This window comes from Cucurbita moschata, unplaced genomic scaffold (assembly GCF_002738365.1).
Source record: "Cucurbita moschata cultivar Rifu unplaced genomic scaffold, Cmos_1.0 Cmo_Scf00067, whole genome shotgun sequence".
NCBI classification, from domain to species: domain Eukaryota; kingdom Viridiplantae; phylum Streptophyta; class Magnoliopsida; order Cucurbitales; family Cucurbitaceae; genus Cucurbita; species Cucurbita moschata.
This window is the reverse complement of record NW_019268583.1, coordinates 133,724-161,223: the sequence shown is the minus strand read 5'-3', so window position 1 is coordinate 161,223 and position 27,500 is coordinate 133,724. Positions and strand designations below refer to the sequence as shown.

The following is a 27,500-nucleotide window of genomic DNA, read 5'->3' as shown; positions in this document are numbered from 1 at the left end:
CTGACTGACGTTCTTCAGTTCTAGGTCTTAATGCTCTCCGTGCTGGCTCCTTCTGGTAATGCATGAGAGGCTGTCTTCCTTCCACCTCTCTCTATCGCCCTTTAGCAGCTTATCTCGAATCGTCGAATGTTTAGCGAATCGATCCTAATTGGTCTGACCGCTCAAGGCTTATCTCTCGATTCCCCTTTCTGGTCTACGGTCATTGGTAGAAAGCCTTTCAATTCCATTTCTATCATGGGAATACTGATGATATTTCCTATAGATCTATGCAATGCCAGAAAAAGCTATCTTCTGTCTCGAGCAAGAAAAGGTCTACGCAAAGTGCAGTAGTTCAAGGCAAGCAGGTAAGGGCAGGTAGTAAAGGCAAGCGCGCAGGGGATAGGCCTAAAATTCAAATCACGAGATTCTAATAATGAGGAAAGAGTGGTGCATCTTTTCTTCTTTTAGACAAGTCGAGTAGCCTTGAGTAAGGAATTGGTATAGCAAGCATGAGCGGGAATGAGCAATGAATTGAGTTTCGTTCTTGAGTTCGAGCGAGGGGAGCATTTTGGTCTTAAGAAAAGCCCTCCTGCCCGAACATATGTCCTGTGAAGTCAGTTACATATCGGTCAGCATGATTGTAGCAATACAAATAAATAGGTGCGGTAGACGAAGGTGCGAAGCTGTGAGACCAAGTTTACAGTGAAAGAAGAAATAGGAAAAGGAGCAAGGGGAAAGATCAGTTTGCAACAAATCCATAGTTGGGGGCCTGCCTGATGAAATACATCCTTAGAATGACCTGAGTGCCTAATGAGTTGAGGTCAAGGGCATTGATAGGTTGCACACACTTGTAGTCGTTTCAGATGCGATCAAAAAACCTTTTTTTTCAAGCGGAGAGACCTACATATGACGAAGATGCGAATAGAGATGCAGAAGTTCTTCAGTTAGAGGCGAAGGAGACAAGCAGAGGTTCAGGTTTCTTCTTCTTTTCTTACAGGAGAGGAAAAGAGGGAAATGAAAGAATAAATAGGCAGAGGTGATTGAGCTTCTCTTTCATTTTCTTAGTTTACAGTGAATAAATAGGTGAAGGCTCAGTAATGATTGATAATTAATAAGGAGTTGAGTCTTAGTTTACTGTCTTTGAATAAATAGGTGAAGTAGGGAATATAATAGAGGTTCCGGGGCAGGTGAAGGAGAAAGATCAGTTAAAGAATGAAGAGAGAGGAGAAGATCAAGATCAAGAAGGAATCTTGAGTCTTTCCTGACAGTTCACTCTCATTGATTCTTCGATAGTCTTGACTTCCAGTTCACTCTCATTCATCTTTCGGATTGACTTGAGAATTACCTCTCACCCTAAATACCTCTCTTTTATCCCTAAAAATAAGGGAGAGATAGAATGAATTTCTTGTTGGTCGGTCCGTCAGAGTGAAAGAGTGAGAAAGCAAGCAAGCCAGTTCCGGAAAACTCTCTATAATAAGGATAAACAGTCTTGACTTCAACATTACCTTTACTAGATTTTATCCCAAAAATAGGGAGAGGATAGAAAAAAGAAGAAATGGTCTTTACAGTCTCATTCTTCGATAGTCTTGACTTCCTGTTCCAGAGCTTGACCTTCAGATAGTTTACGAGGTTCAGTGGAAGGAGAAAACAGAAGAGACCGAGTGAAAGAAAAGAGTTACTGCACTTTACAGGAGAGGAAAAAAGCTTGACCTCGTGTTTGAATAGTGAAACCCGAGTAAGCAAACAAACTGACGGAGCTTGACCTCGTTTAAGAATCATCAATAGGGACAGGTTTCTTCTTCATTACTGTTCAATCTAGGCTCAGGGGAAGACAAAGACTGAGTGAAAGAATCATCCTACAGTTTGTTTACCTCACTCAATAGTAAAGAAGAAATAGGAATAGGTTAATCAGTAAGTAGTTCTGTTACTATCAAATCAATAGGTGAATCAGTAAGTAGTTCTGTTTCATTCAAATCAATAGGTGAATCAGTAAGTAGTTCTGTCTAATGAATAAAGGGAGTATTAATTGATAGGTTACGGCAAGTTCAGGATAGGTTACGGAGTTCAAGAGCAAGAAGGTTAGGGTCAGGGCATATCGGTTAAGGTTTTCTCAATAGTCTTGACTGACAGTGAACGATCATTGATTCTTCGAGAGTGTTTACTGTTGAATGAATCGAGAGTTGAGGAGAAGAGAAAAAGAAAGAATGAAGAGAGAGTTGAGGATTGACTGATAGTGAAGTCTCATTCATCTTCAGGATTGACTTCTTAATTACCTTTACTCTCTTTTACCCCAAAAATACAGGGGAGGATAGACTTTTTAATCAAAATATAAGGGAGAGAGACACTTTTAGCCCAAAAAATAGGGAGCATCTCTTTTATCCCAAAAAATAGACAGAGGATAGACTTTTATCCCCAAAAGTAGGGTAAAGCATCGATTTGATCCCCAAATAGGGAGCATCTCTTTTATCCCAAAAAATAGACAGAGGATAGACTTTTATCCCCAAAAGTAGGGTAAAGCATCGATTTGATCCCCAAATAGGGAGCATCTCTTTTATCCCAAAAAATAGACAGAGGATAGACTTTTATCCCCAAAAGTAGGGTAAAGCATCGATTTGATCCCCAAATAGGGAGCATCTCTTTTATCCCAAAAAATAGACAGAGGATAGACTTTTATCCCCAAAAGTAGGGTAAAGNAAAAGGTTTTACGAACTTTTACAGTTATATATGGATAGAATTAATTAATTCATGGTCTTTACTGGTTCCAGAATAAGGAGTTGAGGATTTACTGACAGTGAACTCTCATGAATAAGAAGTGTTTACAGGAGAATTCATCGATCGTCTTTCCTTCCCGGATTGAACTGTAAAGTCGGATAGTCTTTGGGTTCTGGTTCAGTAGCGAAGGTAATATCGGCGAAGGAGCTTGACACCTGATTCTCATCCAGCTTACCTTGTTCAATAAGGGAAGGTAAAGGTAATGTTCAGGAGCTGGAGTTCAGTTCCGTCAGTAGTTCAGGAGTTTACAGAGTGAAGTAGTTCTGTCTCATTCATAAGGAGTAGAGGCTTTCCTTTCAACACTTGAAGGTGAAGTAGTGAACGATCGTTAATCTTGAGGATTGACTGACAGTTCACTCTCATTGATTCTTCTTTCGGATTTACTGACAGTTCACTCTCAGTCATAAATAGTATTTACTGTTGAAATTGGGTAAAGCATCCATTTTATCCCAAAAAATAGGGAGAGGATAGAATAGAATTTGATAATTAATGGTACTTATAGTCGAATGAAGAAAGAAATAGGTTACGGAATCTTTCGTTTCGTCTTTCCTTTCTTTCGGACTTGCTGGGTTGGAAGGAACTGGCTTGCTTGCTATCACTCTTTTACCCGGAAATCAGGGATTTGATCCCCAAAAATAGGGAGAAGATAGGAAAATATCCCTAAAAATAGACAGAGGAGTGAAAGAGCTCGACCGATAGGGAGAGGAGTGAAAGAGCGAGACCGATAGGGAGAGGATAGCTTTTTCTAATTTTAGGTCCTAACACGAAAAAGAGTGAAATCAGTCCCATTTAGCCTCTTTTTCCTTCTTTTACCGGGAAAATGGACGAAAATACAAGGAAATCAGGGATTTTGACCTCTTTTATCGGGATTTTATCCCAAAAAATAGGGGGAGGATAGAATGAAATTTCTTTCAGCTGCTTTCCTTAGGGATAAAGGTCTTTTAATGTTTTACCCCTATATAGGATACAAAAGATTTGATTGAAGCTGCTGCTAAGGTGAAGGAGAAAGAGAAGTTAAAGAATGACTCTTGAGGATTGACTTCCAGTTCACTCTCATTCATCTTTCGTTTACCCCTTCTCTTTCCCTTCTTTCTTTCTTTCACTGTTAAGTCTCATTCTCTTCTTCTTCTTCTGGTTCAGTCTCTCTCTTAAGGGAGTGTCGGTCAATGTCCTTTTGCCTCTGAGTCGTAAGCACTTGCTGCCCAAGAAGAAGTAGAAATTCGGTCTTCACTCCTGCCCTAAGAAGCAGGGCCCACTCCGTCCAAAGCTTCAACTAGCTCTCCACGGCTGGGTAAGCAGGTTCAACCCCCAACTCCAAAGGCTAGTTCAACTCCTGCTTGATCATCAAGGTAATCCGTTCCATACTTTCCCTTGGGTTGATTTCTATATCACTTTGTTTGAGATTCGAATCACTCCAGAAGCAAGATCGATCATGTCTAGCTTCAATGATTCTTGTTGATCAAATATCTCAAGACAAGAACACTTGATTGAGATTCGAATCATTCCACAAGCAAGGTTGATCATGTCGAGCTTGAATGATTCTACATGCAACCTAAACTACATAGAATTGCAAAGAAACTTAGCCATTGGCTAAAGAAAGCACAAATGCTCCTTTTACTATATTTTCCAAGTCTACCTTACAAATACAACACACATGGCTTTATATAGCCTCAAATTGAAACTATTAAAGGCATTCCAAAAGTTGTAACATTCATACTTAATGGCCATAATTAGCCATTATGTAAATATAACCTAAAGTAAATAAAATATCTTAAAATACAATAACTCTAAATTACTCTAAATTGTAACCCACCCAAAATTTATAACACCATCAAACTTCATTCCTCTTCAATGTGACATGAATTGAAACCTCTTTTGATAATTTTGACAACATTTTCTTCATATCTTCATTGAAGTATATTGTATGAATGATGTCTCTTGGTTCATATCACTAATGAAAGCCGGATTCCTTCCCTCAAGGTTTGTTTACCTATCATGTCACTCAAAGATGAATCCTAAAGAAGAAGGAAAAACGTCAGCCCTGCGCTTATGGCGGAAGAGGAAGGCAAATAGTCAAGTCAAAGCTAGAAAGTGAGGCTTAACTTATTTAGGTACGAGTGGGGCGTAGCAATTAGCCAGTCCAACCTAGCCATTTAGATAATCATTCCTAATCCATTCTTCTAGTTCTTTCTACTATTCTTCGCAAATTCCAATCGAATGGTAACAGTTAAGCTGTCGCATCTCTTGCTTGCTTGACTGATTAAGGTTCAGCTTTTAGTTTAGCCAGTCCAACCTAGCCATTTAGATAATCATTCCTAATCCATTCTTCTAGTTCTTTCTACTATTCTTCGCAAATTCCAATCGAATGGTAACAATTAAGTTGTCGCATCTCTTGCTTGCTTGACTGATTAAGGTTCAGCTTTTAGTTGATATGATACCTCTCTATGACAAGACTGGATTTTTCACATGCAGTTGGTGTAGTGATAGACCCTTCCCCCAAGACTGGAATTAGGAAGAGCGGATCTTGTAACTTCTGAACTTTTCTTTTAATACCAACAGGCAATACAGCACCTTTAACTGCATTCGTGGTGACAACAATCTCGCACGGACCACCACGCTCATGTGTCCCCAGGGGTTTTCCCTCTACAGCATCGCAACTTCGTACATGCATAGGTGGATAGTGAGATCCTGGGCCAAAGACCATACTTTCTTTTCAGCCCAACTATGTCTCAATGCCCTCTTGGCAAGATAAGCCATCAGTCAGCTGTCCAATGGTTGGATCACAGTCAACTTCCCAGCGTATCCCTCAAGCCCTCATGCTCTCAGCCTATGGGTCGTTATAAAGCATGCCATCAGACTTTCCTGCCGCTCACTTTGCAAAGACACTGGAACTGAGCACTCAACCCTCTCTGAATCATTCATGTTACCAGTCGTCAGGCTGTGTAAATTGTAAATCCTAACTTTCTGAAGTAAGCAAGCGCTAAAAAAAAGTCAACCATGCCCTCGTCTAGCCCTCACTTCAATGGGCCAATCAATGCGCTACGCTGGCAAAAGGGGGAATGGCGAACAACCGAACCCTTGCTAAGACCATTTCCACTTTGTTCTCAACAGTTCTAACCCCCTGGGGCAGACAAGCTCCCTTTAGCTTCACCTTATTCTCATTCTCGAAAAAGACTAGCAATTTGTTAGCAGCGCCACCACTCGGTCATGTATGGGGCACGCCCCTGTACATCTTACTTTCTTTAGGTCTCTATCTCCTCAAATTCAGCCTAGCTCAATGCTAGATAGCTCATCCTCAACTTACACTACTGACCATCAATTTGCTAAGGTCGAGTTTGTTCAACCGACGACGAATGTGGTACTTGACTTCTGTCTATTCCCATGACGCCCTACCTTGTTTGCCCGCCAATTTGGGTTTAGGCAAGGTCTGCCTAGTCCTCCCCTATTCAACCGTAACAAAGACCCCTATTCAGTCAGAGAGCAATTCCCTCTGCCATACTTCTTTTTCTGTTCTGTCTAGAATTGGTCTTCTTACAGACCAACATCAGACTTCATATCGCCTCTTCCTTCTTCCACTCCTGCCTTTAGGTCTTGGTGCAGGTTTGGGAAAGTTTGATCCAAGGATGACTATCTGAGCGGAATAGCTACTCTTGGCCCGCCCGCCTGCAAGTAGTTCTTCTTGAGCTGCCGCTTCCTCGAACCCGTTCGTTCTGCCCTTTCCCGAGAGCCAGGTAACCCCTCTACCTTCTTGACCTAACCCTCATCCTTTTCTCTCAAATATTGACTGCAATCTCTCTTTCCTCAGGCGCTCGTCGGCAACTCCGATTGGAAGATGATTCTGAAGAAACGTAAGATGCAGGAGAAGGAGGAGACGTCGTCGAGGTTGAAAGTTCCTCTATTCAGCCAAGGTTGTAAACGTTAGAGAATCATGGTTCCCGCTTCTTCTGTACCAGCCACACTTTTTGTCCCTTCGTCTGGTCCAGCTTCTTGCACTTGCTGCCAACTTGCTCGCAGCACCTCTGCCTCTGTCTTGCCATCTACCACAACCGTCGGTGGAGACGAAGAAATGTCTGATGACAGACAAGAAGAGGGTGTCAAATCTATATTACCAGAGCATGAACTAGTACTGGAAGAAGCCGCGGTGGTATACCTTTTTCTTTTAGAACCTCGCCTTTAGTTTTTCTCTGATTTGTCGTTGTTCCTGTTATTTATTGTCGCTATGTGTGCTTGCTTGTGGAAGTCTCTTTCTTTTTTGATGTGCTATCACGCTCCCTTCCCGTCTATGGCCGAAAGGGCAAGTCCTTGACTCTATTCCCGATTGGTTGGGCAAGCGGCTTGGCTTTCAAAGTCAACTCCAACAATTTCTTTGTTCTCAACACTTGATGTTAATTAATCAAAGATCTTTTGCAAGAGGGTTGGCTAGTGGTAGTTAGTCGTTACGCTACGGGATTAATCCTATCACTAGCCCACTGTCTTCAGGTAAATTCGATCAATCAGATGCAGAAACCAAGGCAAGGTCGGATGGTTGTCCCTGATTCTCAACAGAATCCGATATATAAGAAAGAATCGAAGTCCCATTGTCTTATTAATTTCATTGGATGCCTTTACTCCCCTACCCCAATCCCTAGCTAGCTGTAATCCAAACCTCACCTATTTGGGGATCTTCTCCTCCTACTCTTTCAGTCCAAGGAAGACATCTAATATTAAAGAGAAAGAGGCCTGAGAAGCATTCTACCGGCCAAGGTCAAAGAAGCTAATTCTGATTGAAGAAAATAGTGTAAGCCAACTCATCAAGGGAAAGGGGCACTAATGGAAGAGTCAAATGCCTCGATTTTATATATATATCCGGAACGGAAAGACATTGCATTGGAGACGGACGATTGACAGGACCGAAGCAAAAAGCCCACATACATGTACCAAGGGTTGTCAAAGCATAGTGCCTACTCAAGGTATATACACTGCTCTCAGATTAGGTAGGAGTCGATTTCCGAAACATAAGAGCTTGGAGATTGACCTAGCTGCAACAGATATTGTTCAGGTCTTACCTGAGAGAGAATATTGTAACGGCACTGGTTGAACCTGCTGTTTAGCCCGAGGCTCTTTGAAGTTGCTGCAGTTGAAGTGGAGTCTGCTCTGAAAGGGTCTACTTTTCTTTCTAACCGGGATAGCAGGGTCAAAGCCCTTTGTTAGAACTGCAAAATCCATGTATTTATGTGGATGGGATTAACTTATTGGGGAGTGAAAGAGAAGCAAGCTACCTCGCATCCTTTTTTCTATTTTGACCATTACGAGTTGATGTAAGGGGGAACCCTCTTTGAACTAGGTGCCCTCGACGGATATGATTCTAACTGTCGATTAGCAGGGCTGCAGGCACGAATTTGTATTAGGAACGCATGGCTAGATCGATCGGTCGGTCTTCTTGGGCTACGACAATTCCACTTATCACGCCTCTCTTTTACTGCCGCTCGGGCGCACACTAGACGAACTGAAGAATCTAATTATTTCTCTTCTTTTTGAGAGTGCAAAACCCTTAGGCTAGTACCGAAGGGTGGTGAGAGTGAATCTGATATGAACCAAGAGACATCAATCATACAATATGCTTCAATGAAGATGTGAAGAAAAGGTTGTCAAAATTATCAAAAGATGTTTCAATTCATGCTACATTGAAGAAGAATAAAGTTTGATTGTTGTAAATTTTGGGTGGGTTATAATTTAGAGTAATTTAGAGTTATTGTATTTTAAGACTTTTCATTTAATTTCGGTTACATTTACATAATGGCTAATTATGGCTTTAAAGTGTGAATGTTACAACTTTTGGAATGCCTTTAATAGTTTCATTTTGAGGCTATATAAAGTCATGTATGTTGTATTTGTAAGGTAGACTTGGAAAATATAGTAAAAGAAGCATTTGTGCTCTTCTTTAGCCAATGGCTAAGTTTCTTTGCAATTCTATGTAGTTTAGGTTGCATGTAGAATCATTCAAGCTCGACATGATCAATCTTGCTTGTGGAGTGATTCGAATCTCAGTCAAGTATTCTTGCCTTGAGATATTTGATCAACAAGAATCATTCAAGCTAGACATGATCGATCTTGCTTGTGGAGTGATTCGAATCTCAAACAATGTTCTTGTCTTGAGATATTCGATCAACAAGGTAATCCGAATCTTATTCCCCTTGTAGTTGATTCCTTATCTTATCAGAATCTATCTAACCCGAGTTTCACGGAGTTGTGCCAGCTTTACGTCGAGATCTTCCTATCCTAGTTCTCCATACATAAAGTGACTGGTTCTTCCTTTAGCCTTTTGGATATCTTTCTCGATGATCAACCAAGTTGAAATACAGATCTCATCACACCACTTGTAGTAACCCTTCAGCAGGTTGGTAGAGTTGCTTTCAGGTGCGGGAAAGTTAGGGGAACCTAGTTAACCAACGGCATTTCTTTATCATAGTTGGTGGATGTCTCGGTTGAGGCGGAGGATCCCTATAGACCGAACCCAGAATACAATTTGACCCTTGGCCCCGTCGCGAGGATTCGACCAGCTTTCATTCTCTTTCTCCCAACGAGTTAGCAGACTCAACTGATTGAAAAGTATAACTTAAATGGAAATCGTGGTCCTTGACGAAAACGGTTTTGAAAAAGAGTTTAACAACAGAACTAGAATACCCGTAATGCTAGTAGTATTCCCTTACTGAACGGAAGGAATGGTTCCCCTACTCCCTCCTTAATGAACTCTGGAACGAAGGCACAGATTCTATACCAACAAAGGCTTTCCTATTCTTTCTCAGGAGCAGCACATTCATATGACTCTATAAGAGCTCTTGAGAGCGCCTAGCATCTGCTACAGGAAGAGAAAGAGAAAGAAAATGATAGGCCCCTGCTTCTATTTCTATTAGTTCAAGCGCAATCACAAAGAAAAGAAGGGAAGAATAAATAGGAAAGAAAAAAAGGAATCCGCTGCTATGGAATCTGCTGTTATAAAGGTTCAGAGGCTTCCTGTCCCCGGCCGGAGGGTGTAAGTCATCCTTCTCTTACTGTTGAAGAAAGCGAGGAGAGTACTAAACTGATATAAGACTCCTTCCCTACTTTTGGCTCTATATTTTGGAGGCACCTTTTAGGTTCTGTAGAAAGTGAATTCCTAGGGGATCAGATGACTTTCCAATTCCTACGGGCACCTTTTAGGTTCTGTAGAAAGTGAATTCCTAGTGAATGCCCCGCCAGATTGCATTAGGAGAATAAATAGGTAGGCCAGCAGAACATCATCAGGAATGGATGAAATCAACGGATTCCCCCTCCTGGCTGGGTGAGTGGAAAACATTGAGAAGGGCTTCACATCCCTTGCAGGGCTTTGAGGTTGATTGAAAGTAGCGCTCCTAGGATTCCTGGAAAAATAGAAGGCCTTGAGGCGGAGGATTGTACTTGGAAATGGAAGCTCTGTCCCCCTCACACTCTACTCTATTTAGAATTAGGGGCTTGCCTCCTTTTTCTTTCTTTCTTTCTCTACTGCCTGTGTCTATCTCCTATCAAGTGTGCTCCCTGCCACGCTACTTTAACAGGAACTGTAACTATGTGACTAACAACAATACCAGTTCGTGCATTAGTTGTTGAAGTGCAGTGCCCAGAAATGGTTCAAAGATCTATGGCGACATCAATTTCCCAAGAGATCTATGAGAGGGAAGTATATTCCAAATAATCATCAAGTTAGTTAAGTGGCCTTAGTTTCATAACCTAAAGCACCGGTTTTCTTATCGACAACAGAAGCAATCCTATGACAGTTTCTTGGTTTCTCATCTATAATTGACTTGGTTGGGTATGTATACTTAGGATTCTCTCTGGAGACATGGCTCTCGTATGTCCACAGCGTTCCAAGCTTCTCAATGGGTTTTGATTAACATTTACACTGGGGCTACCCATCATATGACGAGAAATCCGGCAGCATTTATCTCATCCTCGCCGTACCAAGGCAAAAGTGTCATCTTCACCGGTGACCCCACTCTCTATTTTAGACATTGGTAGATGATAAGATAAGGAATCAACTACAAGGGGAATAAGATTCAGATTACCTTGTCGATTGAATATCTCAAGACAAGAACATTGTTTGAGATTCGAATCACTCCACAAGCAAGATCGATCATGTCTAGCTTGAATGATTCTTGTTGATCAAATATCTCAACGCAAGAACACTTGATTGAGATTCGAATCACTCCACAAGCAAGATTGATCATGTCGAGCTTGAATGATTCTACATGCAACCTAAACTACATAGAATTGCAAAGAAACTTAGCCATTGGCTAAAGAAAAGCACAAATGCTTCTTTTAATATATTTTCCAAGTCTACCTTACAAATACAACATACATATGGCTTTTATATAGCCTAAAAAATGAAACTACTAAAGGTATTCCAAAAGTTGTAACATTCCTACTTTATGGCCATAATTAGCCATTATTTAAATGTAACCGAAATTAAATAACAAGTCTTAAAATACAATAACTCTAAATTACTCCTAATTGTAACCCACCCAAAATTTACAACAATCAAACTTCATTCTTCTTCAATGTAGCATGAATTGAAACATCTTTTTGATAATTTTGACAACCTTTTCTTCACATCTTCATTGAAGTATATTGTATGATTGATGTCTCTTGGTTCATATCAGTAGATCTCTTTCTTTATCATTTCGTTCTGGCAATGTTCTTCATCTCAATGATGCTATGTTGGTTCCGTCAGTCAGTCTCTCAAAAAATAGGATCGGTTGGACAACTTTGTGATGATCGCCAAAGCTATCCCATCTTGACTCTGACTTCCTCTGTGTAAGGATCTACACACGCATAATGTCATAGCTCTAGGGTACCGTAGCCAACCCATATATGCTTTATTTATACCTGCATGCATCATTATCCTCTTCTTTCTTTGTGGCTTGAATAACAAAGAGCTTTCTGATCTTTGGCAACTAAGGGCAACTATAGGTCGGTCTGATTGTTGGTTGTTAGGTCTTCGACTACATTGAAGAAACTATCACACCTGAAATTGCTTCCTCCTAAATTTGCTAGTTCTTCATTCTCTTCTTGGTTTAGCAGCCAGCTGGCCAACCACGGGCAAGACCTATGAATTCCAATCTTCTTCTTGTTTCAATTCCCTCTGCCTTTTTTTTTGCATTCTGATGTATGGGGCCCCCCGTGCCTTCTCTCTCTGGTTATCACATTCCTTTCCTTTCTTAGAACTAATTCATAGGGGTTGTTAGTTTGAAGCTCGTTTATGGATGATGTATGTATTTCGTTATCAAAAAAGAATGAATTAAGCACAAACCTTACTATTACTAGATAGGGGTCAGTGCTTTTCGGCTTTTTTTTTTTTTTTTTTTTTTGTTAAAGCTAAGGTTGCAAATGGATTCTTTTGTCATCGGATTCCAGATTTGGACTAAGATGGGGGAGTCTCATCAGCTTTCTCTCAGTTTCCAGCCACTCATGGAATTGATTATCAGTTCTCCTGCCCATATGATATGGAAATCAACTTTACCAACAAGAAAATTGATTTAGAAGATCTTAAAGAAGAACAAAGTGTTGATAAGATCTAGATCTAACACTTTAAAGAACATAAGAATTTTTTTTTTTTTTTTTGTTATATATTTTTGTGATAGAACATGAACATTCTACACAAACTGAGAAAAAAAAATTATAAGAAAATTAAAAGAGATAAGCGCAATAAAACATATATTCGATCGTGAGCCTAAAGCTCTGATACCAAAATGATATGGAAATCAACCCAAGGGAAAGTATGGAACGGATTACCTTGATGATCAAGATCAAGAGTAAAGAAAACTCGTTTCTAAACTCGTGATTCGAATCACTCCACAAGAGGTTTGATCAATACCACTTGAATGACTCTACATGCAAGTTCTAAACGCAAGAATTTGCAAAGAAAGTTTAGCTCTCAACAAAGCTAAAATAGAAATTCTATTCTTAATTCCAAAATCTGATGTCCAATCAAAGAAAAGAAGGCTTTATATAGCCTCTACAACCTTAACCTATGTCATACATAACTCCCAAATTAAATGGGCTAGTAAATGAGAAATATCCATAACCTCCATATTTAAATGGCTAGTTAATGGTGGAATATAGTAACCTATGTGGGTTACAATATAACCTTAACTCCTATATTTAAAACTAGTTTAAATATGACAAACAAATAGTTAAACTATAATTAAATAATGCAAATAATAAAATGTGCTTATTAGTCATCCTTGGACTATTTGATAAATTCAACGGAGTTCATTAAATGCAACTTAAAGTGCATTTAATTCATCTCTTTCTTGAACCTCAACTTTGCACAACATATAAGGGAGGTCTCCAGCGTCTTCTAGAATTTCCTTTGATGAGCTCACCATAGCTTGAATATAACTGTATAAAGTTTGTTGTAGCTTCTTGGCTCTCGTCCTTGTAATTGGACCTTGAGGTATGGAAATTCCTTGGTCGTGGTTCATATCACCATATACCTCTAAAATGGGGTTGCAGAAAGGAAAGGAAGTATAGCCACATATCATGGATACGTCTCTTGCTCTGATCTTTGCCAGCCGTGTCCCCCCCTATCTAGTAAGGTAAGTGACCTTATGTTAGTTGTGGGCCTTTTCTTTTCCATCCTTTTCCACCTGATTATGCTTTCTCATCAACCGCCTTCCTCTGTGCTTGGCAATATTACTCGAGATCTGTGTCTGTTTGGATCGCCACCTGATTATGAAAGTCTTATACTTATTTTTTATGCTATACTCATATACCTGCCCAGGTACGTCAGATGCACCTCGTGCAGCAAACTTCTGTTTCTTAAAGGGGCATGCCTGGGCTCAGAAAGGCTTTGTTTTGAACCTTCTTCTCGTTCTCGCCATCCCTCTTTCTTACCTTCCATGAGCACGAGTTCTGCTATTCCCTCTGATTTTATGCCTATTGGATCAGCATCTTCTGGATCTTCTTCACCAGTGGGTTTTCTTGTGCCTCCCGTGCGTGGAGTCAGAGTCCGAAGGGTCGCAGCCCTCTATTGAGCAGCCAGCACTTGCACCTCGCTCTTCTAATAATCTTTAATCAATTAAGCCAGCATCTTTCTCATCTTCTAGTAACGACTAGTTGCCTACGGATTCCCCTTCATCCTCTATCGCAGTGGAGCCATCTCCATCTCTGCGCTTGAATGGGTTTCCCCGACCAGCAAAGGAAAAGTTCTTTCCCTAAATCAGGCCCGAGACATGAAACAATGTGACTGACCCCAATGTTATGCCCTTTATCTATCCCCCAAAAAAGGCCCGGATCCCCTATTTCTTTTTTGATAGGAAAATCAGCCCGCCCTGAGTCAAAATCAGTGTCCCGGAAGGCTATGTAAATTAGGGTCTTTAAGCCCTCACCCAGCACCTATGAGTTCAATCAACATACCTTGAAAAAGGCATTTTGAAGCCATATAGCCATTTCAGCCTGACTCCCCATTTTCTCTTAAATCAAGCTATGAAAAAACGGGAGTAATGCGTAATTAATTACTCTATTCCTGTGAGTTGTTTAGTTATCCCTTATCATTCCTGGTATTCCATTCCTCCTCTCTATGAGATGTGGGATCGACCCCGCTCTTTCTACATCCTTTTGTATGATAAGGCATGCCTATCTATCTTTTATCCAGCCTTTGCTCCACTATCAACTACCGGAATGGTTATTTTGCCTGCACCGCTTTCCTCTCTCACGGCAAGAGCTCGTTCGCCAAGTTGAACTCCCACTTTCTCGTCTATGATGGCTCTCTTCGATGCTAGCAACCGCGTTTGACCCTTTTCTGCGCTTCTTTCAATTTCCTTACATTCTCTCTTCAAGAGAGACTTGACCTTTACTTAGAGAGGGGCTGCGGTACCACACTCTTCCGTGCTCGTAGGTTGACTTCCCTATGCATCTCGACTAAGGTCTCCCTTCGTGCACTTCCCTTATGCATCCAGCCGCTTCACTAACTAATGTGAATAGGTTATAAGGGTGGGTTGGTTATATACTCTTCTGCGCGTTCCTTCTTCGAACCTTTTGGTATGTATTGCCCCCTATAGATCAGATCCACCGGACGAGAAACTCAATTAATTCTGCACTGCAGCTGAGTCGTCGTACTTATCCACCAAGGGATTCCTTTAATTCCTGTGGATTGCGTTGGAGGAAATCTACCAAAGCTAGGCAGATAGATGGACTCCTTCCCCGCTGCTAAGGGAGAGCAAGAAAATCAGGAAGAAGAATGTAATCAGCGCCCCCTTTCTTTTGGGTATGCAGGTACTAAGAGTCCTCTCACTACCAACCAGCGGACATCATCTGGCTGGGTCTTGGCCGGTATCAACAACAAGAAAACAAGCAAATGGAAACAGCAACTAACTATGGCTCTTGGCCCAGACAACTTCCTAGGCGTAGGGTAGATGGGAGAGGGAACGCCTAGACAACATTTTTCTTCCTGGGCAGCTGTAAGTAGATCAAGAGGTCCTTCTGCCCCTTGTCCCCGAATAAGGGTCATATGTTCTCATAAAAGGTTGCTCCAATCTGACCTAGCTGGCGAGCGATCCCAGTTCGCAGCAGAGAACAAAACAGGAAGCAAGCGTACCTTTGTTCGCTTCTTCTCCACCAAGCACGGAAGTTTAAGGATAACTGTTGGTCGGTGGCTACCTAAGGAAACTCCAATTCGATCTGCCCCCTGGCTGGGAGGCCTCTACCTCATCCCAATCACAAGGAGAGGTTCACCATGATGGGGGTACTTTTTTGTTCCCTTCCAGAAAGAATGAAATGCATAGGGGACCATCCTTTTGTTGCAGCATGCTCCTGAGATTGACGGACTCGCAAGGGGCCTCAGGCCCTACTTAGTTGACTGACAATGACAAAGGCTTACGACGAAACTAAGTAGGACCTTTTGAATTGAATCTGAAGTAGTCTATCAGTGGTGGGAAGCAGCTTTGCTCCTTTTCAGTAGGGGAGCAAAAGGTTAGACCTTAGAAAGTCAACGAACAGCGGTTCTTCTATGTAGGTATGGCGTTCCCCCTTCCTTGACTCTCCTAACAGCTAAGTGACTTTGTAACCTTTGCATAGCGTAGTAGAATGAAGGCTACGCAGCGCCGCTCTCTTATCTATTAGCCTAAGCATCTTCGCTAACTCGCTCTATACTATACAATATGATAAGAACCAAGAGACATCAATCATACAATATACTTCAATGAAGATGTGAAGAAAATGTTATCAAAAGAGGTTGCAATTCATGCCACATTGAAGAGGAATGAAGTTTGATGGTTATAAATTTTGGGTGGGTTACAATTTAGAGTAATTTAGAGTTATTGTATTTTAAGACATTTTATTTACTTTAGGTTACATTTACATAATGGCTAATTATGGCCATTAAGTATGAATGTTACAACTTTTGGAATTTCATTTTGAGGCTATATAAAGCCATGTATGTTGTATTTGTAAGGTAGACTTGGAAAATATAGTAAAAGAAGCATTTGTGCTCTTCTTTAGCCAATGGCTAAGTTTCTTTGCAATTCTATGTAGTTTAGGTTGCATGTAGAATCATTCAAGCTCGACATGATCAATCTTGCTTGTGGAGTGATTCGAATCTCAATCAAGTGTTCTTGTCTTGAGATATTTGATCAACAAGAATCATTGAAGCTAGACATGATCGATCTTGCTTCTGGAGTGATTCGAATCTCAAACAAAGTGTTCTTGGCTTGAGATATTCGATCTACAAGGTAATTCGAATCTTATTCCCCTTGTAGTTGATTCCTTATCGTATCAATCACGATTTAAATGTAATTGCCTCGGGAAAAGAGAGAACAAGCAGAACTGTTTTATCTGTTATATGAGAGGACGGCTGCCACTTCAGTATTACCATTGATTTAGACAATCCCCGATCCTTACTAGACTAGATAAGGGATCAGGAGATTCTGATTAGTGTCAAATAGTACTAGCCTCATTCACTCCCGGTGAAATAGCAGCTACGCCCCTTGGTCCCGAGCGTTTGAACGAATCCCAGTCTCTTGAGCTCTTTATGGCAGCTAGTCTAGATCGATTCCTAATAGGATTGGCTTTCTTTGTTAAGACAGAGTAGAGATTGGAAATTCTAGAGAAAAGCAAGGTTTGTAACCCCCTAACCCAGACCAGGATGCGCCTTTCTCCCTAAGCCTAGAAGCAAGTCAAGCGGTAAGAAAACCCATATCCCTTGTGAGTGCGTCTGATATGAACCAAGAGACATCAATCATACAATATGCTTCAATGAAGATGTGAAGAAAAGGTTGTCAAAATTATCAAAAGATGTTTCAATTCATGCTACATTGAAGAAGAATAAAGTTTGATTGTTGTAAATTTTGGGTGGGTTATAATTTAGAGTAATTTAGAGTTATTGTATTTTAAGACTTTTCATTTAATTTCGGTTACATTTACATAATGGCTAATTATGGCTTTAAAGTGTGAATGTTACAACTTTTGGAATGCCTTTAATAGTTTCATTTTGAGGCTATATAAAGTCATGTATGTTGTATTTGTAATAAGACTTAGAAGATATATTAAAAGAAGCATTTGTGCTTTTCTTTAGCCAATGGCTAAGTTTCTTTGCAATTCTATGTAGTTTAGGTTGCATGTAGAATCATTCAAGCTCGACATGATCAATCTTGCTTGTGGAGTGATTCGAATCTCAATCAAGTGTTCTTGTCTTGAGATATTTGATCAACAAGAATCATTGAAGCTAGACATGATCGATCTTGCTTCTAGAGTGATTCGAATCTCAAACAAAGTGTTCTTGGCTTGAGATATTCGATCAACAAGGTAATCCGAATCTTATTCCCCTTGTAGTTGATTCTTTATCTTATCAGCGTCTTTGATGATCTCTTTTCTCAGATAAGACAGGTCGGTCAGGGGCAGGTGTCTTCGATATGCGATATTCGAGACTCTTTCTCAAGTGGGTATGAGATATCCGGTATGCGATGCGAGATGCGCTTTCCGAACAGGCTATATTGCTTTATCTCTCTATTCGTCCTTTCTTTCTGTCCTCTCGGGCTGGGCTCTCATGCGTCCTAGGTACGATCAGATCAACCAGCGACCGGTTTACAGAACAAGGAGTGAAGCAAGGGGCAGGAGATTGATAGAAGAACCCGGCCGAAGCTTGACTAAAAAGGGCTTGTGTTCAACTCCGGGGATTGGCTGGTTGGAAGGGATTGCTTTCTGCCGTCTGTTTTTCCCTTCGAGATCTTTTCTTAGCAAAGCAGGTTCAAGTCACACTTTTTGCTTGCTACAAGCTGGGCTCAGGGACTGTAGTCAGCCGCTTCCTTCACCTGTAGTCGTCAGCTCGTTCTTGACAGATTTGATTGGGTGTTCATAATTTGGAGTAAAAGGATTCGAACCTTTGCATGCCGATACCAAAAACCGATGCCTTACCACTTGGCTATACTCCATACGGCCTTGTTTTGGACGGTAGAACGGGGAGAGGGGTGAAACCGCGAGACTAAAGGGAGAGGGGTGAAACCGCGAGACTAAAGGGAGAGGGGTGAAACCGCAAGACCAAAGGGAGAAGAGCCGTGCAAGAACGTGGGGATATAGCAAGTAAGCAGCAAGATTCTCTCTTGTTGGACCGACTACAACAAGCTCGCCACTCTAATAGAAAGAAAGGGTAAGCTCTCCTCTCTCTGTTCTATTTGCTTGCAACAATGCTATACCTATCAAAGTTGGCGAACACTTTTGTAACCTTAGACTTGTTACGCTGTTCGACTAAACTTGTTGGCTCCGCGTCCACCAAAAGTAGGTTACCTTCGTCACCGTCAGCATTTGGTACTCTCTCGATAGCTTCTCTCGTTCACTTCAAGCCTTTGGTGTAATGACCTGACCCGTAAGCCCTGAAGAAAGAAAAACATCAAAAAAAGAAATGGTTGCGGGAAATGACGTTCCCTTTGTAAAGTCGACCTTTTCCTTTTCTAACTAATGTGAGTTGACATGAAATGGATCATGAAAGAAGACTTATCCGATGAATTAATGATTCAATCCCCTCCCACCCACACGGGTTCTTCGATTCTATTGAAGGGGTGAAGCCCTGAGACCCGTAGGGCGAAGAGGCGAAGACATGAAACCGAGTTGGAGAGGTAAAGGGGTCCCCTTCTTCTTTCTATGTGAGGTGGGGCGTACGTCAGAGCGGAACCTATCTCGAACGCAGAGCGCCAGCTCCAGCCTTAGATACAGTTACCATGCTTACCGGCTCTGACCATTGCCATAGATATGGGGGGTAGGCGAAGGTAGCTTGTTTCTCTTCTCCTAGGCTACTAGCACATGTGACTCGGGAAGAAAGAAAAGGCTGCGAGTGGTTCTTCGCTTTCTTGTTCTCGCCTAGCTCTTTTTCTTTATTATTTCCTAGAAAAAAGAAGAAGCTCCTGAATCAGCACAGGGCAAAATCAGCTGCCGGAGAACTGTACTAACTTGCCGACGGTGACTTTCTCAGGGCTCCGTAGGAGAAGAAAGAAGGTCCAGGGCAAATTGATAATGAAGCGAAGGTCCCCCTTACTCCCTATTCTCTCTTAAAGCTTTAGAAAGCTCTAACTAAGATAAAGGGTTGGTTAAGAAAGAACTATTTACTGTAAACCATAGCAGTGACAGTCACTCAATGGAAATGTTCACCTTTGGAATGAAGATGGATGAGCACTTGAACCTGGAACTGATGAAATTCGGGGGAAAGATGGAACCGGTCACTATACGGGGGGGCGAGACATGACCGCGACTGAAGATTCAAGTACCGTTGAAAAGACCAAAGGAACGGGGGGAATGACTACCTGTAATAAAGTACAAGCTAATAGACCAGAAGAAGCAAGGCTTAGATTACCAGATCCTAGACACAATCTAGCCCCTTGCCTCGCCTTTTCTAGCCTCTCTCTCCTTCTTGCTTGCTTACCTAGCTCTTGTCTTAGTGACTCTTCTTCTTCTTTTCTAGGGTTTCTTCTGGTTAAAACGATGCCAATGAATTGGATCTTCTGGTTAAAACGATCTATTTTGCATGGGCTCATCAGATGATGCAGAATAGATTTCATAACCACCATCCAGCACCAATTACATTCCACATCCCACTTCAAACTTATCTGTCGATTCCTCTGGGGGACTATTCTATTTAGTTAGAGAAAGGCATTCCATCTTCAAAGGCAGGTGAGCCGGGTCAGGAAGGAGACTGCTGGGATTGGATCAGATCCATCCTACTCGAAGCACTCCACCACGAATAAGAGTCAGAAGGTTGGATAGGCAGTCGAGATAGTCACTCCTATCTGTAGGGCGGGCTTTCAAGACAGAGATGCACTACTCCATCTGAAAAGAGCTTTACCTCGTGGAGAAAGAGAAGAACACCTTATTTAAAGTCAAGGCCAGACAGATGGGAGTCAAAAATCAATAGAAAAAAGACCTTCCCCGCGGGACTCTACTACTGGGTCTTATTCCATCTCAAACTCGGATTAGGAAGAGTGCCCTTGAACTACAGATCCATCATAATACACAATACAAAAAAAGAAATCAACTCTCGACAAGAAAGAAAAAAGGGGGGAGGGGAAGAGGAGATTCAGGATAGTCACTCCACTCCATATCTCAGGAACACGGATTCTTCTTTCATTTGCAATTCCTTTCTTGAGTGCATCTTTGATGATCACTTTTCTCAGATAGGACAGGGCAGGGATAGGGAGAAGGGCTTCTTTCGCTTTACAACCGGAATAAGGAACCTTAGAATGAACCCCACCTGCTGTCGATCAAAAAATGGGATTAGAGAGGTTCATGAGTAAGTAGGGAGAGGATAAAGATCAGAGAAAGAATAAAACACCTATGTTACCTTGTGAAAGAATAGTGAAACCCTAGTTCAATGAACGAAAAAATAGGGAGAGGTTAAGGGGCAGGAGCAAAGACAGAGTGAAAGAATAGTTAAACCCTTGGCTTGGTTACGAGGCGAAGGAGCAGATCTTTCTTTTCCGTCTCATGAATCGAGAGGATTGACTTATTAATTACCTTTACTCTCTTTTATCCCCAAAAATAGGGTAAAGATAGAAGGAATCTTTCCTTTCGTCTTAGTTAGTTTACAATGAAAGAAGGATTGAAGGAGAGAAGCCCATTTACCTAGTTCAATGACAGAAAAAATAGGGAAGAGGTGATTGAGCTGATCTTTCTTTCCTTTCTCTTTGGCTTTTCTTTCCTTGAATAGAATATCTTGTCTTGCTTGCTTTTGGCTTTCCTCTACCTTCAAACACTGTATAGGTTCAAGAAGGTTCAGGTTCAGGATTTCATTCATAAGGTAAATAGGGTCAGGGAATAGAGGTTCAGTCGAATGACTCTTTCGTCTTGACTTTCAACACTTGAAGAATAAGGATCTTGATCAGTTCCAGAATAAATAGGGGAAGGAGCAAACTGATAGTTGTAGAGGTGACGGATTGAATGAATAAGAACCATGAGACTCGAACGAAGAGGATTGAATTCATTGACTCGACAGCAGTTCTGGATTGAATGAATAAGGGAAATAGGTAAAGGAGCTAAGCGACCTTGTTTACTGTGTTTGACAGGAGAAGATCAATCAGCCGGCCGAAGGGAAGAAGATAAGCCAGCTAGCCAAGCCAGCCTATGTTCCAGAGTGAAATGACCAACAAAATAAGGGAGGGAATAGAGCCAAAGGTTACGGATTTCATGAATTGACTCTCCTGCCTGTAAAGGTTCTTCAATCAATTCATTCTCTTTTCCCTCATTCTGGAATGGTTCAGTCGCTGTTCTTTCTTTCTCTTCGTTTACCTCCATCAATAAGGGAAGGAGAATGAAGAAGGAGATTGATCTTTCATTTGATGAGTTTACAGGATTGAATGAATAATCAAGTAAATAGGGTCAGGGCATAGAGGTTCAGTCGAATGACTCTTTCGTTTCGGCTTAGTTTAGAGTGAAAGAAGGAAAAGGGTGTCGGTTTCGGCTTTCTCTTTTTCTTTTCTTTACTCGACTGTAAAGGTTCCTCACTCAAATAGCTTGACCTCCAGAAATAAGGCAAGCAAGGGAGAATATCGGGTCAGGGGCAGGCAGGTCAGGGAAGAGAGGTGATAAGATAAGGAATCAACTACAAGGGGAATAAGATTCGGATTACCTTGTAGATCGAATATCTCAAGCCAAGAACACTTTGTTTGAGATTCGAATCACTCCAGAAGCAAGATCGATCATGTCTAGCTTCAATGATTCTTGTTGATCAAATATCTCAAGACAAGAACACTTGATTGAGACTCGAATCACTCCACAAGCAAGATTGATCATGTCGAGCTTGAATGATTCTACATGCAACCTAAACTACATAGAATTGCAAAGAAACTTAGCCATTGGCTAAAGAAGAGCACAAATGCTTCTTTTACTATATTTTCCAAGTCTACCTTACAAATACAACATACATGGCTTTATATAGCCTCAAAATGAAACTATTAAAGGCATTCCAAAAGTTGTAACATTCACACTTTATGGCCATAATTAGCCATTATGTAAATGTAACCGAAATTAAATGAAAAGTCTTAAAATACAATAACTCTAAATTACTCTAAATTATAACCCACCCAAAATTTACAACAATCAAACTTTATTCTTCTTCAATGTAGCATGAATTGAAACATCTTTTTGATAATTTTGACAACCTTTTCTTCACATCTTCATTGAAGCATATTGTATGATTGATGTCTCTTGGTTCATATCAAGAGGAAAAGCTAAATGATATGAACCACGACCAAGGAATTTCCATACCTCAAGGTCCAATTACAAGGACGAGAGCCAAGAAGCTACAACAAACTTTATACAGTTATATTCAAGCTATGGTGAGCTCATCAAAGGAAATTCTAGAAGACGCTGGAGACCTCCCTTATATGTTGTGCAAAGTTGAGGTTCAAGAAAGAGATGAATTAAATGCACTTTAAGTTGCATTTAATGAACTCCACTGAATTTATCAAATAGTCCAAGAATGACTAATAAGCACATTTTATTATTTGCATTATTTAATTATAGTTTAACTATTTGTTTGTCATATTTAAATTAGTTTTAAATATAGGAGTTAAGGTTATATTGTAACCCACATAGGTTACTATATTCCACCATTAACTAGCCATTTAAATATGGAGGTTATGGGTATTTCTCATTTACTAGCCCATTTAATTTGGGAGTTATGTATGACATAGGTTAAGGTTGTAAAGGCTATATAAAGCCTTCTTTTCTTTGATTAGACATCAGATTTTGGAATTAAGAATAGAATTTCTATTTTAGCTTTGTTAAGAGCTAAACTTTCTTTGCAAATTCTTGTGTTTAGAACTTGCATGTAGAGTCATTCAAGTGGTATTGATCAAACCTCTTGTGGAGTGATTCGAATCACGAGTTTAGAAACGAGTTTTCTTTACTCTTGATCTTGATCATCAAGGTAATCCGTTCCATACTTTCCCTTGGGTTGATTTCCATATCACTAAATGAGTCAGTAGGCAGAGGAGAAAGATCAGTTCCATTAGGTTACGGTTCAGTAGTTTAGGAGCGAAGACCAAGGAAGACTGAGTTCAATCTGGGATCGGAGTTCAACCAAGTTCCATCTGGTGAGTTCAGTAGTGATTTCGTTTACCCAGCCAGTGAAAGAGTGTTTGAAGGCCGGCAGAGTCCATTCAGTAGCAGCTTTACCTCAATAAAGAATAGTGAAATGAAAGAAAGAAGAAATCTGGAAAAGAGTCAAGAAGGAGTACGGAATCTTTAGTATTGATCTTTTACATTGAAGGGAGAGTACAATGAATTAGCTTACCGTATGTAAGAAGGAAGGAATAAAGAGGGAGAGGAGTCAAAGAAGGGACATTCTTTCCTTTCAACACTTGATTCATAATGTAAGGTTCCTGCTCAGTAGTTCAGGTCATATCGATTCAGTCTTTCAATGAAACACTTTCTCATCCAGCTGCTTTACTCACGAGAAGAGGAGAGGTTCCTGGGCAGGCAATGGAATAGATTGACCTGATGATTGATCCTCCTATTTACCAAGTGAAAGAGAAAGTTAATTCATTAGTGGTTTTACCTCCTAATCCTGAAAGAAGCGAGAGGAAAGAAATCCAAAGCTGTTAAGAAGGGGAATCAGAAAGCAAAGATCAGAGACACTAAAACAGTGAAACCCTTGGGAAAGAAGTCCAATGAATGAGTTTACAGGATCGAATATGAATTGATGACTCTACTGGAAAGGACAGGTGATTGAGCGAAGCAGCTTTACCTTGTCTTTGAAGGAATAGAAATAGGAAGACAAACAAAGCAATGAAACTCGAAGAGGAGAGAGAGGGGCAAAGCAACGAGACAAATAGCTTTACCGTTCAAGCAAGAATAGTCAAAGAAGGGGAATGAGGTTACAAGAGAGTCCATTCAATCAGTAGGAGCTTGAGGGAGAGGAAATGAAGACGATTAACTCCTTTCCCGAGTTCATTCAATCTGTCTTGCTTGAGTCTTGCTGCTTTACCGAGTTCATTCAATCTATCTTGCTTTCATAAGGAGAAGTCTCCCTTATTTCCTTTTATTCAACAAAGACCGTAAACTCTCCTCTGGCTTGAGTCTGACAGTTCACTCTAACGAATCAATAGTCTTTTTTCAATCAAGAAATAGAGTATAAGGTACGGGAAGATAAAGAAATATTGTTCACTCAAGTAATAGAGAGAGGGGTGAAACCGCGAGACCAAAGGGAGAGGGTGGCGGTTTCTTTCGTCTTGACTTCCTTACTTCAGGATCATGAATCTTTGCTTATAATCGAGTAAATGAAGAATAACTGCACAAGGTCATATCATATTGGTTCAGGGGGGAAAGAAGTAATAGGAAAGAAAAGGAGCAGAGCAACTCGAGAGTGAGCTTCTCGTTCTCTTCGTTTACAGTTCCTTCATCAATAGGTGAAAGGGAAAGGAGCGAAAGCTGTGAGACCGAGTTTACGAGGCCAACGAGCGAAAGCTGCTCGAACCATAGCGAGAGGAGTGAAACAGCTCGACCGGTAGGGAGAGGAGTGAGGTCGAATGAATGAATCTTTCTCTTTTCGTTAAGTTACAGAGTGAGGTTCGTAAACTAGAATTAATAAGGAGTCTTTCAAAAAGCTGCTAATCCTTTGACTATCCCTTACAGCCGAGCATATTCAATCCTCTTCTCCTGTAAAGTGAAGGAGCGAAGCAATGAAACCTTAAGGGGAGGTGAAGGAGCGAAGACGAGAGGAAAGTTCTGTTCTTCAACTCCAATAGCTTTACCGAGTTAAAGAAGCCAAGGGAATATCGTCAAGACAAGAAGAGCAGTTCAATCCGGTTCCGGTCCATAAGTAAGAGGAGAAAGAATCATAGATGAAAGAAGGATTTCATATGCTTTACCTCCAAAGAAAGAGAAGCCGAGGTTCAGTAGGTCAGTCTCTCATTCTTGCTTGCTTGTTGAGTCTGAACTTGTTTACGAGGGGAAGGAGAATTCATAAGGAGTTTTGATATCTTTTACAGTTCCAGAAGGGTGAGGAAAGAAAAGAGAAGAGACCTATAGCACCTGCCTTTCCCTTGTTCAATCATAGTTCAACCCTCCCTCGTTCAGTAGTTTTGTCTCATGACTCTTTCGTTTTGTCTTCATTTACAGTGAATAAATAGGAAAAAGAAGAAGAGGAACCGTTACATTTGGCACAGTTACTACTAGGAATAGTTACACCAGAAACAGCGAGGGAAACACCTCATATACGCACCACCGACTTTCGGGCATGAGTAAACAAAAAACAGAAAGATTAGGTATAGGAAGCCCACCTCACAAAGAAAGAAGGGGCAGCCCCTAATCCGAAGTATCCCGTGTGTCCTCCTTCCCGCAGTTTGCCAGTTCGATTCGGTACAGAATGCCTTCCTCTGGCGTTGGGTTATCCCCTATTTGTTTGTCGCAACACTTCGGCCAAACGCAAGAGACGGGAATTATGCACAAAAGACTCCTTTTGAAAAATAAGTGGCCATGTTCTCTCTTCCGCCCGAGCTCCCATAATGGAACTATATGAGGAATTCCCACTAAACCCTTCCTCCCCACTTGGTGGAGCTACAAGTTGCAGTGGCCATACTGCGTAGTCCTCCCCTTCCTCGGTTCTGGAGATTAAGTAACCCAGCCGACCGGTCCTCTTTCTTGAACAGGCGCTTGTGAGGAATCGACCGAACCTCACCACCTCTAATTACCATTAGTACACTTCCATTCCTGGCTTCCCCTATTCTCTTGAAAGGATCTCCAAATGGGAACTTAGAAGGCGGCACCATAGACTCGCAACTCTCTTTTTTCTTCAATGTGGGAGCAAAGTCGATTAAGGAAAACACTCCTCCTCCTCCTGCCTTACGAAAGCCGGTCTCGAAAAGGTGGCACAAGAGGACCTCACAACCTCTTCTTTCAGGTTGATCTTCCTCCGAGCCGAAGCCCCTCATTTGACTTGCCCCACAAAGGGCCCCTCCCTTGTGAAAAAGTACCCAGCCTCCAGCGAACACGGCCAAGACTCCCTTCTTTCCAAGTGGCGCCTTAGCCTTTGCAATTCCTCTCATCTTTCTGTTATGAGCAAGGCCTCACAGTCATTATACAAAAGGGTCCGGCTCCTCCCTTTATTACGATCCAAGGGCCCAGGGGACCCAAGGGACTCACTCCCCTTTACCAGAACAACCTTCTAATTCGCTGCAAGAGCCCTTCCTTTGCCCCAGGACCTACACCCGGGGCTCCTGTCTCTGACATCGTGGGCTCAGTGGGGGTGGGGACCTTCCTTCTTCTTTGGATACAACCCTAGAGAGTTGCGATGACGCGCGATTCTTCCAACCCCTTAATATTAGAGGAAAACCAGAGCCTAACGAACCTTGTCCGGAGGGGGCCCTCCTCTTTCATACTGGCTGGAAGTTTGTTCGCGATCATCACCATCGACACATTCTTACGTTTCTGAAAGACTCCACCATAACCATACTTAGAGTCCAATCGGCACTCTTGCCCATCCAATACCTGAAGAATCGTGTTCGAATAAACCGTACCTTCTTCCGTTACCCCAAACATGCCCGACGACTCACTCGGCTGATGAAATTTGTCAAAGACCCAAAGGTCATAATAGTCATGAGCTCCGGTAAAGTCATTACGACGCGAGCTTGCAAAGTCAATATTTAGCACCTTCTGTAACATTTGAAAAACCAGCGTTTTCTGCGTACTAGGGGACCCATGGAAGAACATTTTCTTTGTCTTCAGCGGCCTACGAAAACATAATTGACATGCCACCCAGTCCAGTAGAAGATACTTGATATGATAAGGAATCAATACAAGGGGAATAAGATTAGGATTACCTTGTTGATCAATTGTCTCAAGGCAAGAACACTTGATTGAGATTCGAATCACTCCACAAGCAAGATCGATCATGTCTAGCTTGAATGATTCTTGTTGATCAAATATCTCAAACACTTGTTTGAGATTCGAATCACTCCACAAGCAAGATTGATCATGTCGAGCTTGAATGATTCTACATGCAACCTAAACTACATAGAATTGCAAATAGCCATTGGCTAAAGAAGAGCACAAATGCTTCTTTTACTATATTTTCCAAGTCTGCCTTACAAATACAACATACATGGCTTTATATAGCCTCAAAATGAAACTATTAAAGTGATATGAACCAAGAGACATCAATCATACAATATGCTTCAATGAAGACGTGAAGAAAAGGTTGTCAAAATTATCAAAAGATGTTTCAATTCATGCTACATTGAAGAAGAATAAAGTTTGATTGTTGTAAATTTTGG

At 41.2% G+C, this 27,500-nt stretch overlaps 1 pseudogene; it reads left to right on the top strand.

Annotated features, from left to right (window-relative positions):
- The first annotated feature begins 13,646 nt into the window (after positions 1–13,646).
- On the top strand, positions 13,647–15,485 carry LOC111437844 (annotated as a pseudogene).
- Positions 15,486–27,500: the final 12,015 nt, after the last annotated feature.